We start from the raw sequence: 14,998 nt of genomic DNA, 5'->3' as shown, positions 1-14,998 counted from the left end.
GGAAGAATTAGATTGACTGGTTACGATAAACCCTAATTGTTCGGAGGTACAGGAACTATTTATAACGCTAGACCAAAATGTTAACGAGGAACTTTCAATTTTAAATCTTTCTGATTCACATACTGGGTCCACTGCCCAAAGTCCTCCAAAAATAGGCCATTCAGAAAAATCTCTACTTAGTATACTTTTCTGGAATATCGCAGGTTTGCGTTCCAAACTTACTAACGAAATTTGGATTAATTTCATACAAAAATTCAATGTCCTCTGCTTACAGGAGACATGGGCCACATGCGCAATACATATAGAGGGCTATAAAACCTATCTTTCTCAAGCACTTCCTTCACCATCAGGGAGTGCTAGGGGAGGTTTGTCGATTTTTATTTCCAATCTTGTCGAATTCGAGAAAATTGTCCAAGTTAAAATAGAGGCAAACTATCAAATCATAATGCTGAGGGTGGAAAAAAGCAACACCTTCGTGCTGGTTAATTTTGATAATAATCTTAAACAGGACTAAATAATCAGAGTACTAATAGAAATTCACCTATGCTTGCAGGAACTAAGGAATAATGTAACCAAGGACCTGGTAATCATATGGGGGGGTTGACTTTAATCAAGCTGTATGTGGGTATAATTCCAAATTAACCTGCGGTCTCTGTGACGAAAATAAAATTCCACTAACTCACTTTACCCATACAAAGACGGGGAATTGTCTGAATGAGATACTATTCGGGTTAGAATTGGGTTTGGCCAATGAAGTGATTAACCCTCCAATTCCCCTTACCAGTACTTTTAATGGTAGAGGATTATTCAGTACCATAGACTTTATTTTTATTTCTAGTGACTTTTGTTCTCGAATACGCAATTTTTCAACGCACGATATAGCAATAAGCGATCACTATCCCAATAGTGTTACACTATCGCTACCACACCAAGTAGACAGAGGCAACTCCCTGAGGATTCTTGGGCAGGCGGCTTTGTCTCTCGACAGATTAAACGGTTTTACGTTAAAGTGGGCTAAAGTAGATCCAGCAGAGATCACCATGAAAGTAGTAAAAAACTCGTTACCAGCAATCGAAAAATGTCTTTATCTTTCTACTGGACATGAGGAGGTCCTGAGTAACTTTGTGGCTATAACGAAAACATTAAAAGAAGCCCTCTCTGTTAATTTAAAAAACAGGACCTCTAAATCTAAAGGCTGGTTCAATAATACATGCACCAAAGCCTATTCTAAATTAAAAATAGCACTCCACAGAATAAAAAGAGACAAAAAGGAAATAGCCAACCTTAGACAAGAGTATAAAAAGGCAATAAAACTAAGGAAAAAGGATCTGAAAAATTAACTATGGACCCAACTCCATAAAAGTTGCGTCGCAAAAGATAATACTGCCTTCTGGGCAATAATTAAATCCCCCTTTTTAGTGGACAATAATGACAAACCTAAAATTGATGTGGCTATTGACGAGCAAACATGGGTTGGTCATTTTGCACAGATATTTGGTCTGCCACCTGAAGATGACCAAATGAAAGATGAGAAGGACGGAACAAATGCGGTAACCAAGACAACCTCTTTTCCCATTGATCTCGACATAACACTTGCGGAAGTAGAGCTAGCTCTTCTAGCTAGTAAGCGTGGAAAGGCTTCAGGCCCTGACGGGGTCCCAGTTGATTTTTACAAGTACAACCCGGAACTGTGGACCCCTATTTTAAATCGAGTCTTGGAAGCGTCATGTGCGGTAGGGTTGGTAGACTCATGGTCCGAAAGTATTTTGGTCTTAATCTTTAAAAAGGGGGATCGCCAATCCCCCTCTTAATACCGTCCAATATCTCTTCTGGACTCTTTGGGTAAGGTGGCTGGACGAATCGTCCTCGAGCGCCTCCAGCTCTGGGCTGATGAGAATAAGATCCTATCGGACCTTCAATTTGGGTTACAAGAGGGTCTTGGTACCACAGAACAAGTTCTCAACTTGACCCTTTTGACAGGCAAATATGTACATGCTAAGGGTGGGGCCCTGCATATGGCATATGTCGACCTATCAGTAGCTTTTGACTGCGTCAGCCACAGCAAGCTATGGTCCATTCTACTGGTAATGGGGGTAGAATTACCTTTAGTAAAATTTGTACGTGAATTATATTCCGGCGCAAAAGCACGAGTGAGGCATGGTCGTGCGGGGAAATTAACGGCACCTTTTGGTGTAGAGCGGGGAGTAAAGCAGGGCTGTGTCCTGGCACCCTTTCTTTTTACACTCTACACCAACGGCCTTGAACAGGACATGGTGAAAGGGGGCCAGTACCTACCATTAATCAACAAGCGCCCTATACCTGCCCTGCTCTACGCCGACGACGCAGTGATTTTGGCCCGTACCCCCCTGGAATTGCATACATTTATGGCCAATCTAGATTTGAAAATGAACATTAAAAAAACTTATGTCATGACATCAGGCCCCAAAACACAGAGATCAAAGGCAATTTTCATAGACAACACAAAGCTTGAAAGCACAAAGACATACCCCTGTTTAGGAATTGTAATAGATAACAAGCATACTTGGAAACAAGCAATCGAGACCAGAATTTTTTTATTTATGAGGGTAACAGCTGCATTAGTTAGTTTTTCGCGAAGACTAGGGAAACGGCACCCTACTGAACGTATTAATATTTACCAGGCTAAATGTATAAGTACAGCAATTTACGGGGCCAGAGAGTGGGTTACGGAAAGGTGGATTCCATCCAAAACGTGAAAAATTCGTTTTTCAGGTACCTCCTTGCCTTACCGCAGGGTTCTGCAACCTATTCGTGCCATATAGAATTGGGGCTGTCATATTTGACAGACAGTTAAAATCCAACCACTTCTTTTATGGCACCGCATATGGACATCCACTAAAACAATTTTTTGCCAAGATCTTATTCAGGATTGTCTTTTGCTAGAAAACGCTCATAAGATAGGGTGGATTGCCTATATCAAAAACTTCCTATTCGATCTGGGAATGGCAGAATATTTCCATACACCCACAGCAATTGCAGAACTATCAAGAAAAGCGTTTAAAACAATCTGCATGACACACCTAGAGCAGCTGCGGGTGAGTAACAAGGTTACCAAAATAACTGTGCAACACAAGCTAACAGTTCAAACAACTCTGACCATCCAACCTGCGCATAGTTAAATATCCCGCCCCAGTGGGCGTATGTGCGGTTGCACACTGGTAGACGTGGTACTCTTGAAAATAAACTTACAATCCAAGTTTAAATTACACAAATTTTAACATTTTTAAAGTTAGTTACAACTTTTATTTACAATTTACCCACCACATTCACAGTATTGTAGGTAGTAGATCCCGTTACACACTATTGCGTGGTAGAGTGGTGAGTTATAGTTAGTGTGGTCTGGTTAGCGAGCTGAAAAGTGTATAACAAGGTCCGCTACTTATTATAATTTGAAGTTGGTGGATAAATTGTAAATAAAAGTTAGAACTATAACTTTAGAATGTTTAAAGCTTGTGTAGTTTAAACTTGGTTTGTATGGGAAAAATATGTTTTCCCAACTATAACTAAGCTTTAACCTTTGTTTTTATCATTAATTCTAATGTTTTAATTAAAAAAAATACCTAACTTTTTATTTAACCAGCTATGAAATACCTAACTTTTTATTTAACCAGCTATGAGAGGTTATTATTAACAAGGTTTAGGATGAATATTTTTCACCGTTTTGTTACCTGCTCGCGAACTAATGATTGGGCAAAATCTTTACCAATTTGTCCCTGCGATGAACTTTCTAGTCAAACTACAATGCATACTGTTTTGTTTTGTAAGTTCTTTACTGAGCCAAGAAAGCGTTGGATAATTCCCATCTTAAAAATTATGAATCTCTGAAGATGCCGACCGGCATTCCTGCGTCTCCAATTCTTAGAGGAAGAACATACTGCGAAAGAAGTTGTCAGATTTCGGAAGTTTGTAGTAAGACAAAGGACAAACCTAGAGTAAATTATGAAACTTATATTTCGATTACTTTTCTATCTATTTTATTTTTTAGACTCAGATTTTATAAGTGATGACTGATTATCTGTATTTTATAAGATGTTAAAATTGTATCAATTTTATCCTGTCTATAGAAACATTTTAAGTATTTTTATGGTAAAACTAATGTTTTGTAAATGTACTTTTATGGTTTTTCAAATATATGAAAACTGAATAAAGGATTTGAATGAATGAATGAATATATATATATATATATATATATATATATATATATATATATATATATATATATATATATATATATATATATACATAGATAAAGCATGTACAGCATGATGATTAACAGCACCCATAGGCCAGCTGCATGAGAGGTCGTGAAATCAGCGGGCCATCATCGGTTGGGGCACTACTGAGTGCACAGAAGCCTTATCATTGTATGGGTTTTTGCAGCAGATTGAGGCAACCGAATGCAGCAAAGCTGAGCGAGAAGCAAGCGGTGTAACTAGTGGCTACAACCATGCACCAATAGGTGGGAAAAATGTAACGATCCCTCAGGTGTGACGACCCTCACTGATGGATCCCGCACTGATGAAAGCTACTCGCTGAAACGCATCTGCGAAGGTGTTTCAGGATTCACTGTGTCTTACTTCTGACATGCAATAAACCAACTGTGCAACGTACCTTTGTTGTGTCGGGCTCATTCTTGACAGGCTCATTCTTGACAGGGGTGAGTACTGGAGTAGATGTATATATACAGTTGTTCTGTCGAAATGCATCATGCTGGGGCACTGGCCAGGATTGACTGGTTACTGGAGCCATGATATTTGAATAAAGCACTTCATTCACCACCATCGTTCCCTGAGTGGAGTGGTGCCATTCGGGATTTGTATATAGAGGACCACATCTATCGGCCTGCAACCGCGCATATGCCTACTGGGGCGAGATATTTAACTATGCGCAGGTGGTTCCCTTGCCTTCGTATCCTGTTGCCAGTGATCAAGGGTGGTAGTTACGCCCGAAACGGGTTTGGCTCTGTACCTGTGCCGTGGGTGTTTAGCTGACTGCTATCCCTGGATTAAATGGTGCCAGCTCATCTGGTGTGGCTAAACACTCACGGCACAGGTACAGAGCCAAGCGCGTTTTGGGTGTAACTACCGGCCTTGATCACTGGCAACAGGATATCAAGGCAAGGGAACCACCTGCACATAGTTAAATATCTCGCCTAAGTGGGCGTATGCGCGGTTGCCTGCTGGTAGATGCGGTCCTCTTGAAAATAAAAACCCAAGTGGGTCCCGTCGTATCCTCAATAATAACAGTCTCACCCCAGTGGGTATACCAAAAGTGAAAGCTGACACCTTTAACCACATCCTCGGATCAGACTCATCCCTCCTGCAGTGTCTCTTATCACTGTCACTTCGGATCCGCTTTGTATGCGGCGGGGCTCCCTCGCGGCCCGGGCAGGCCGCTTTACAAAAAACTAAATGGTTGCCCACAATGAGGAAGCCACACCAGATGAGCTGTCACCATTTAATTCAGGGATTGCAGTCAGCTAAACTCTCCTGGCACAGGTACAGAGCCAAACGCGTTTCGGGAGTAACCACCGCCCTTGATCACTAGCAACAGGATACGAAGGCAAGGGAACCACCTGCGCATAGTTAAATATCCCGCCCCAGTGGGCGTATGTGCGGTTGCATGCTGGTAGAAGTGGTACTCTTGAAAATAAACTTACAATCCAAGTTTAATCTACACAAATTTTAACATTTTTAAAGTTAGTTACAACTTTTATTTACAATTTACCCACCACATTCACAGTATTGTAGGTAGTAGATCCCGTTACACACTATTGCGTGGTAGAGTGGTGAGTTATAGTTAGTGTGGTCTGGTTAGCGAGCTGAAAAGTGTATAACAAGGTCCGCTACTTACTATAATTTGAAGTTGGTGGATAAATTGTAAATGAAAGTTAGAACTATAACTTTAGAATGTTTAAAGCTTGTGTAGTTTAAACTTGGTTTGTATAGGAAAAATATGTTTTCCCAACTATAACTAAGCTTTAACCTTTGTTTTTTATCATTAATTCTAATGTTTTAATTAAAAACCATTTTTTTATATGTTTCAAATCGTAGAGTCCAGCGTCACAAGTGGGGAGCCGTTATGTGAACTGCCGTTGAGTACAGTAGACGACAGTTTTGTAAAGTCTATTGTCATAGACTGGAGCACTGTAGATTGGAATCTAGTGGAGTAGAGTTGAATGTAGTAGTGTACCGTAAAGGGTAGTGAAGTGTTATATAGTGTAGTGCATGGTGTCTCATATATTGGAGTCCTGTATTGTAGACTGGAGCAGTGAGCTTTACAGTGGAATGGCGTGTTGAACAGTGGAGTAGGGTATCGTAGACTCATAGAGTGGAGTAAAGTGTCATAGAGTCAATTATTATCAGGTGGAGTGTCGTAAAGTACTGTGGAGGAGAATGTCGTAGATTTGAGTGTAGTATCATAGAGAGAATTTGAGTTGGTTGTCATTGAGCGCCATACAGTGTAATAAAGTAGCGTAGAGTGGATGGGCAAAGAGTGGAGAAGAGCATCACAGAGTGTAGTACAGTGTTGTAGATTGGAGTTGCATACAGTGAATGAAGTAGAGTGTCGGATAGTGGAGCAGCAGAGAGCGTAGTATAGCACAGTGACAGAATGGGATAAAGTGGAGTACAGTGGAGTACAGTACACTGGAGTGGGGTAGTGTAGAGTAGAGTAAAGTGTTGGAGTGGCATGATGTAGACTATAGTTTTGTGGAGTGCCATAGAGTAGAGTGGCGTAGACTATAGTAGAGTAAAGTGTTATGAATTGGAATAGCGTGTTGTACAGTAGAGTGGAGTGGAGCGTCGTACAGTATACAGAAAGTGATTTAGACTGCAGTAGAATAGAGTGGCATATAGTATAGTTGATTTGTTTTATTTAAAGAGTAGTGGTGTACAGTGCAGCATTGTAGAGTGTGCTACTGTGGAATGGCATACAGTATTATAGAGTACAATGGCATTGAATGGCGTGAGTTGAGTGCTGTACAGTGGAGTAGTGGAATAGAGTTGAGTACTGCATCTGAATGGAGTAAAGTGGGGTGCACTAGCATACAAAGAGTTGCGTACAGTGTTGTAAAGTGGACTAGAATATTGTAGAGTAGAGTGCAGTAGAGTGTTGTACAGTAGAATACAGTATAGTACTGTGTTGTACAGTGGAGTGAAGGGGTATAGACAGGAGAAAAGTATGAGAGAGTGGCATACAGTGTATAACAGTGTTGTAGAGTGGAGCTGCATGTAGAGTCTGAAACAGTGGAGCAGCGTAGAGGGTACTGTTGTAGCGTTACGTGAGGTAAAGTCTCATACAGTGGAGTAGATTCGGCGGAGTGGTGTAACGTTGTGTGGACTAAAGTACAATAGAGACTTTTGGTGTGTCGTGGAGTAGAGTGGCATGGAGTGGAGTATACTGGCATAGCACAGGTAGTAAACTGTTATAAATTGTAGTGGGTTCTCATACAGTAAAGTGGAGTTCTGTGTTGTATATACAAGTGTTAGATAATGGAATAGAGTGTTGTACATTGGAGTGTACAGGCATAGAGTGGAGTAGAGAGTTGGACAGTGGAGTGTATGGAGTCAGAGTGGAGTAGAATGTCGTAGAGTGCCAAGAAGTGTGGTAGACTTTTTATAGCGTGGAGTTGTATAGAGTGGAGGAGAGTGTCATACAATGGAGTGGCGTGGAGTGGAGTACACTGTAGTAGTGTTGAGTGGATTACTGTAAAATGGAGTAGCATACAGTGGAATACTGTACATTGGAATGTAGACGGTTGGAATGGCATAGAGTGGAGTGGTGTATAGTGGAGGGGCATAGAGTGTTATAGGGTAGAGCGGATTAGCGTAGAGTTGGGTGGCACACATTGAAGTGGCACGGCATGGAGTAGAGGAAAGTGTTATAAATTGGAATCATGTCTTATACAGTAGAGTGGAGTGCTGTGTGGTACAGTGTTAAACTGTTGTAGAGAGGAGTAGAGTGTTGTACAATAGAGTGTATGGGCATAGAGTCAAGGGCAAATTTGGACAGTGGAATGTACGGGGATAGAGTGGCGTAGATTGTAGTCGAGTTTTGTAGAGTGGAGTTATACAGAGTGGAAGAGAGCACACTGGAGTGGCATAAAGTGTAATAGCGTAGAGTCGAGTAGCGTAGACTGGAGTGGCATACTGTGAAGTGGTGTAGATTGGAGTGGCGTACTCTGGAAAAGGGTAGAATGTATTAGCGTACAGTGGAGTGGCTCCTAATCAAATAGCGTACAATAGAGTGGGGTAGAGTGGCATGCACTGAAGTGGCCTAGAGTGGATAGCATATACTGGAGTAGCATATAGCTGAGTGGCATACACTGAAGAGGCGTAGAGTGGAGTTGCATACAGTAGAATGGAGCAGAGTGGAAAAGCATACACTAGAGTAGCGTATTGCAGAGTGGCATACATTGGAGTGGCGTATACTGAAGAGAGGAGTTGCATACAGTGTAATAGCGTAGAGTGGAGTTGTGTACTTTTTTATGGCGTTGAGTGGAGTGGCGTAGAGTGAAGTGTTGTACAGTGGAGTGGCATAGAGTGTAATAGTGTATAGTGGAGTAGTGTACAGTTGATGGGGTGGTGTGATGTAGAGTGTAATAACATACAGTGGCGCGGTGTAGTCCAATCGAATAGCGTAGTCGTAGAATTAAGTTGTGCAGAGTGGAGTGCCATACACTGGAGTGGAGTAGAGTAAAGTAGTGTAGAGTGGAGTGGAATACAGTGGAATAGAGTACAGTGAAGTGTTGTAGAGTGAAATTGCATACAATATTATTCTACTGTAGAGTGGAATGGCATACAACAGAATGGTGTAGAGTGCAAAAGCATACAGTGGAATAGTGTACAGTATAATAGCGTAGAGTGGAGTCTCGTACAATGGAGAGGCATAGAGTGGAGTGTCGTAGACTAGAATAGCATATAATGAAGTGGCACCGTGGCGTGGCATACGGATTTTCTTTTTTTTTTTTGATTTTCAAAAAATCTTTATTAAACAAAATTGCTTAGCAAGGTTACATACTTGGATATGTATACAATTGAGTCCGACAATATACATCATATTATGTGTGAAAATCCACCTATCAAGTCTGGTGGTTGGCCAGCCTCTTAAACATGGCGAGGATAATGAAGTGCGCTTTATCCACACTTGTCTAGTGTTCTTGTCATCAGAAACAACAATATAGGACAACATAGGAATTCACCCTCCCCCCCCCCCAATCCCAAACCCTCCCCAAGCCACCCCCACCCCCCGCTGCCCGGTCTAGGAAAAAAGGAGAAAGTTCAAACAAAAAATTGGATCTATGCCACCCTTGTCATTATGGTGGGTCTCCGTGTGTCGCGCCAACCTGGGGCTTGGTTTCCCCCTGTTCATGGAGACTGGGCTATTTTGCGTCAACGGGGCATCCAGTCCCACCAATTCCTGAAACATCACACCCCAAGCCTGTAGGACCTCCGGTAGCTTCCCGTCTCTTCTAGTGTGCCTCATGTGCGCTTCTTCCGCTAGTGCCCACTCCCGCAGATCCGCCCTCCATTTCTGTAATATCGGGCCCTGTGGGGACAGCCAATGGATAGCAATACGATGGCGTGCTGTAACCAGGCCTAGTATGAGGAACCGTCAGCTCACTTTCCGTTTGGGGTCTCTTGGGATTAAGCCTAGAAGGCAAGGGCGCAGGTCCAGGTCTATTACCCACCCCGAGACCTTCGCCAAGACTTACAGAACCGATTTCCAGTAGGATTGGAGGGAAGGGCACGCCCACACCATATGGACTAAATCCGCCATGGGACATCGGCACTTCGGGCATCGGGAATCCCTGGTATTATCGAAAACCTGGAGTCGTTTAGGGGAGAGATAGGTCATGTGTATAATATTATATTGAATTTGTTTAAAGCGTTTGCTCACCGACACCTTCCGCACACTCTCATGTATCTTTTCCTATTCACGGGGAGTGATGTCCTTCGAACACGCCTGCTGCCATTTGTCCTCTATCACCAGGGGCCGTAACCTTTTATCCTCCCGCAAAGCTCTGTAGAGGTGAGTCACAAACTTCCGTCCCCCCGCCATTGCCAACATGGTGACTAAGGTACGGGTGTGTGCTGGAGCCTCCGGGAACGAGGGCCATAACTGCCAGGCAGTCGCCGCTAATTTGGCATAATGAAGGAATTGCCCTGGACCCAGCTCGAAGGTAGTGACCGCCTCTTGGTAAGTGATAAATGCATTGTTTGGGTACAGATCGGCTAACATCAAGCAACTACATTCCACCCATTTGTCTATGGACATGACCCATGCAATCCGGGCAAAGGGCGGTATCAGCCATATATCCATGTCAGGGGCAAACGACGTGCTGCAGATGTGGAGGCGCGTCACACGGTCCCAGATTGTGGCTCCCAGCCGTATCAGCGGGGGAATGTGCTCTCGTCATCCCCTCTCCTGCCAAAGCAGCGCTCCAAGTTGGTCAGTCCCATAGGTCCCTGACAGCAAGGACCGTTCCCAGGAGGGGTCCGTATCCAACCATGCAATGGCATGCTGTAGCTCGGATGCGAAGTAGTAGAGCTCTAAATCGGGGACATCTAGTCCACCCGTGCCCCAGCTACGCTTCAGGACCTCCAGACTCACCCTGCATCTCTTCCCATTCCATAACAGGAGGACTAGGAGGGAATCCAATTCCCGAAAAGTCCGGTGCGGCAACTCATAAAAGGACCCCTGCATCGTATACAAGCAGCGCGGGAGGACCACCATCTTGAGTAGAGCGATCTTCCCCATCAGGGAGATTTTAAGGGTGTTCCAGAAGGCAATACTCCCCTTTAGACCCCGAATTACCCGTCCCATATTGTGGTGGAAGAAATCGGTTGGGTTTCGACCAATCCAGATCCCCAAATAGCGGAGTGTGTCATCCACCCATGGGAGTCCCATCTCCGGTCGCTGGACCCCTCCCACTCAGACTGCTCCCCAATCGCATAAAGCTGGGACTTCGCCCTATTCACTGCAAGGCCAGAAGCAGCCGCGAAGTGCGACAGCTCGGACATCAGGACGGGCAGCGACTGTGTCGGTTGATTCAGATATACCAAGGCGTCATCTGCATATAAGGACACCACATGCTCCACTGTCCCTACTCTGATACCCCAGCCCTGCAGTACCCTGCGAAGATGACATGCCAATGGCTCCATCGCCAGGGCAAAGAGTAGGGGGGAGAGGGGGCACCCCTGACATGTTCCCCTCAATATGGTTATCTCATCTGAGACCCTTCGGCCCGTGCGGACTCTGGCCACAGGTCTGATATAGAGTAACTGAACCCATTTTACAAAGCCGTCCCCCCCAGGCCCATTTTTAAAAGCACCTTCCAGAGGTATGCCCAACGAATCAAGTTGAACGCTTGTTCGATATCCAGAAAGACCAGCGTGTTTTGTTTGGCCTGTCCCGCTAGAGTTCGCATGACGTGGGCCAGGCGACGGATATTCCGTAAGGTGTTCTGGCCCGGAATGAACCCAGACTGGTCATATGGACCAAGCGTCGAAGGTAGGGGAGGAGTCTGGAAGCCAGCACCTGGCTGATGATCTTCAAGTCCACGTTCAACATGGATATGGGTCTATAGGACCCGGGGAGAAGAGGATACTTACCCGGCTTGGGGATCATGACGATCGTCGCCGCCCGCATGGAGTCCGGGAGCGAGCCCCAGTCGTAGGCTTCCATGGCCACCTCACAGAGTTTGGGAACCAGAACCCCCTTGAACTCTTTATATAGTTTGGCCGCTAAACCGTCCATCCCAGGGGTTTTCGCCGTCTGCAGGTGGACTGTTGCAGCACGCAGTTCCTCCTCCCGGAGTGGGCCCCCCAGGTCCTCCTGGCTATTCGCCTCAATCTCAGGTAGCTGTATGCCCTCGAGGTACACCTCTATGTTCTCGCTAACGGTTGTGATTCTGAGTATATTTTACATAAATGGGATCGGAACACCTCGTTAATAGCCTGTTGGGTATATACCATCTGGCCAGATTCATTCTGCAGAGCCAAAATCGGGTGGGGTTGGGTTTCTGCCCGTATCAGACGCGCTAATAGTCTTCCAGCTTTGTCACCCTCCATGTGCCATCTCCGCCTGCTGGCTGTTCTGTTAAATTTGCCAAGCGAGGCCCAGGTGTCTCCCAACTGCTGCCGTATAGCCGTCCATTCGGGCCGTTGCTCCTTGTCTGTGGGTAAGTCTCTTTCCATCTCCACCAAGCGGTCCTCGTGCTGTCGGAGTTCCCGTTCCAGCACCCCTTTTACCCCAACCTCCGTGGATAGACATGTCCCCCGAACGACCACCTTCATGGCGTCCCATTCAGTCGCCCGTGTGTTAGCTGATCCCCAGTTCACCTCTAGGTACGTCTCGAGCCCTTGCGAGATAGTTTCCTTATAAGTGGGATCTCCGAAGGGCTCCGTATTGAGTCTCCAGAGCGGCATCTTGGGCCGTGGTCCGCCCACCAGATACGTGAGTAGGAGCGGAGAATGATCAGATAGGTAGCGCGCCAAAAAATGGATCTCGTCTACCTGGTCCATTACCCTGCCCTGTAGGAAAAAGTAATCCAGTCTACTGTGCGTGTTGGCAGCAGGCGTGTAGCACGAATACACCCGACGAGTAGGGTTGCGGTGCCTCCACACATCTATGAGGTCATAACTTTGGAGCATCTGGGCATTGCATCTCTCATTTTAGGTTTGGCGTCTAACCTTGGGGGGCATCTATCGAGATTCCCATCGAGTGCACAGTTAAAATCCCCCGCCATCAGGAGCTCTGCGTCTGGGTCTATATCTAACTGTCCCAGCACCTGACCTAAAAACTCACCATCATCCGTATCCGGGGCATAATCGTTCACCAGGCAAATGCTACGGCCATCCAGGGTACCCACCACAATTACAAACCTGCCCTTACGGATCCAATTTTGTGTGTATGGCTTTAAAGGGGACCCCCGGCGCCACCCAAATTAGAGCCCCCCTGGCAAACCCAGAGTAAGACGTGGCGAAAAACTGACCACGCCATCTACACTGGACATACTTAAGGCAATCCCCCCAAAGGTGTGTTTCCTGGAGAAAAGCAAAGCTGACCCCATAGCATCGGAGATAGGTGGCTACTCTAATCCGCTTAACCCTATTATTGAGCCCCCTAACATTCCATGTCAGTAGTTTGTATTTACATGTATCACCTGTCATGAGTCAGTACTTTTCTACTTCGTAGCTCCCCCTGGCACCCATTGGAATCTCCTCCACAGCATGACGTGACCCACTAAAAAGCAGATAACTTAAACAACACAAAGCAAGAGTGTAAAATGACCCGGCAGCATCCCTCTTTGAACCAAAACAAGGAACCCCAACATTTCCCCCCCACAGGCGGTAGTACCGCATCTCCCAATCCGAACCTGGCCAGGAGACCTCGAACCCCGCCCCAAAGAACACTCCCCCCCACAGACCCTCCCTATTCAAATCACAATTAGAAAATAGAAACCAACTTTCTTTGTTGCTTTGTTTTTCCCCTTTTTCGGTTGCTAAGGACTAAGCACTTAAGTACGTTGTAGTCCAAAAGACAATAAGGAGAACACCTCCCCTCCCCCTGTAAATGAACCTTCAGCCAACTGCCTGGCGCCGCGCAGCCCTGCCCGGCCAAGGCCCATCCGGCCGCATCGGCACTCCACAATCGGCCTCTTGAAGTTGAAGTTTGGCACAGTCATAAAGTCACTGTAATCAACAAGTCTAAAGCTCCCCCCCTCCCCTCTTCATGTCACTTCGAGTATCCGGGGAACAGCCCCATTACCAGTCCATCAGACTGTACAGACCCCAATTAGTTAAGGTAAAGAAAAATACTCAGTGTCCATGACCCCCCTGCATCAGATACGGCCCATCAGATTTACCAGTCAGGTGACCTGCGAAGGTTCAGCAGCCGGTACCCCCAGCGTCTGATTGCGTCTCCTGCACCAAAGAGAGTGGGGAGAATTGGTTCTGAGTCGAGATTCCCTCTAGTTCCGCCCGGAGGGTACCATCCGGGCCCACCATGATACGTCCGTTCTCTGTGACAGCGCGTCCTCCCAGGGGCTGGCCACCCTCACCGCGTCGTTGGTTCCGTCATCTGGCATTCCGCCGTTTTTGCTCCTGCCAGCCCTGCGTGTAGTCATGGTCCTCCAGGCCCAGGGAGTCCATCCAATCCTCCGCGTCTGCCGGGCGGTCAAAAAAATGCGTGCCAGCGTCGTGTTGTACTCGGAGCCGGGCCGGGAAAGCAGACTGTACTTGACATTGTGGCTCCGCAGTTGTTGTTTAGCTTGCAGGAAATCATTCCAGAGGTTCTGCACCTTTCTAGTATAGTCCGGAAAAATGTGGATGTCCTGATTTTCATACCTGGGCGGTCCGGTCTTGCGGATATGTTGTAGGATCATGTCCCAGTCTCTGAAGTTGAAGAACCGGGCTATTATGGCCCCAGGTGGGGATCCCGGCTTTGGCGGTGGTCCCAGGGTTCTATGGGCACTCTCTATTGCAAACATTTTGGACAGGCGCAGGTTTGGGAAGGCCTTGCCAATCCCGTCCTCAAGGAAGAGGTCCGCCGCCTGCGCTTCCGTGCGTTCGCCAAACCCCAGGAAGCGAAAATTGTTCCTCCGGGACCGGCCTTCTGCATCCTCAGCCCGATGCTCCAGTCGAGCCGTGTGTTCCTGGAGAGCCGCCACTGTCTCCTTCAGCTGCCGGACCTCCGTTTGCAATTCGGTTAGATCCCCCTCCGTGGTGGTGACCCTGTCCGCTACTTTCTGGAGGTCGAGGCGTAAATGGTTAATATCCATGGCCATGCCATCCATCTTGCCCTCTAGCGCCACCCTGGAGTGGTGGATCGCCGCCAAAATGTCCTGGGCGGCTGCATCCGGGTGAGCCTCCATCCTTTGATCTAGGCCAGGGCGCTCCGCTGCCGGAGGGCCCGGGAACGTGTACTGCACAATCTTATTCGTTTGGGCTTCCCT

The sequence above is a fragment of the Lissotriton helveticus genome, chromosome 3_1 (assembly GCF_964261635.1).
Source record: "Lissotriton helveticus chromosome 3_1, aLisHel1.1, whole genome shotgun sequence".
Classification (NCBI taxonomy): domain Eukaryota; kingdom Metazoa; phylum Chordata; class Amphibia; order Caudata; family Salamandridae; genus Lissotriton; species Lissotriton helveticus.
The sequence above is the reverse complement of the archived record's forward strand: the minus strand, read 5'-3'. Positions refer to the sequence as shown.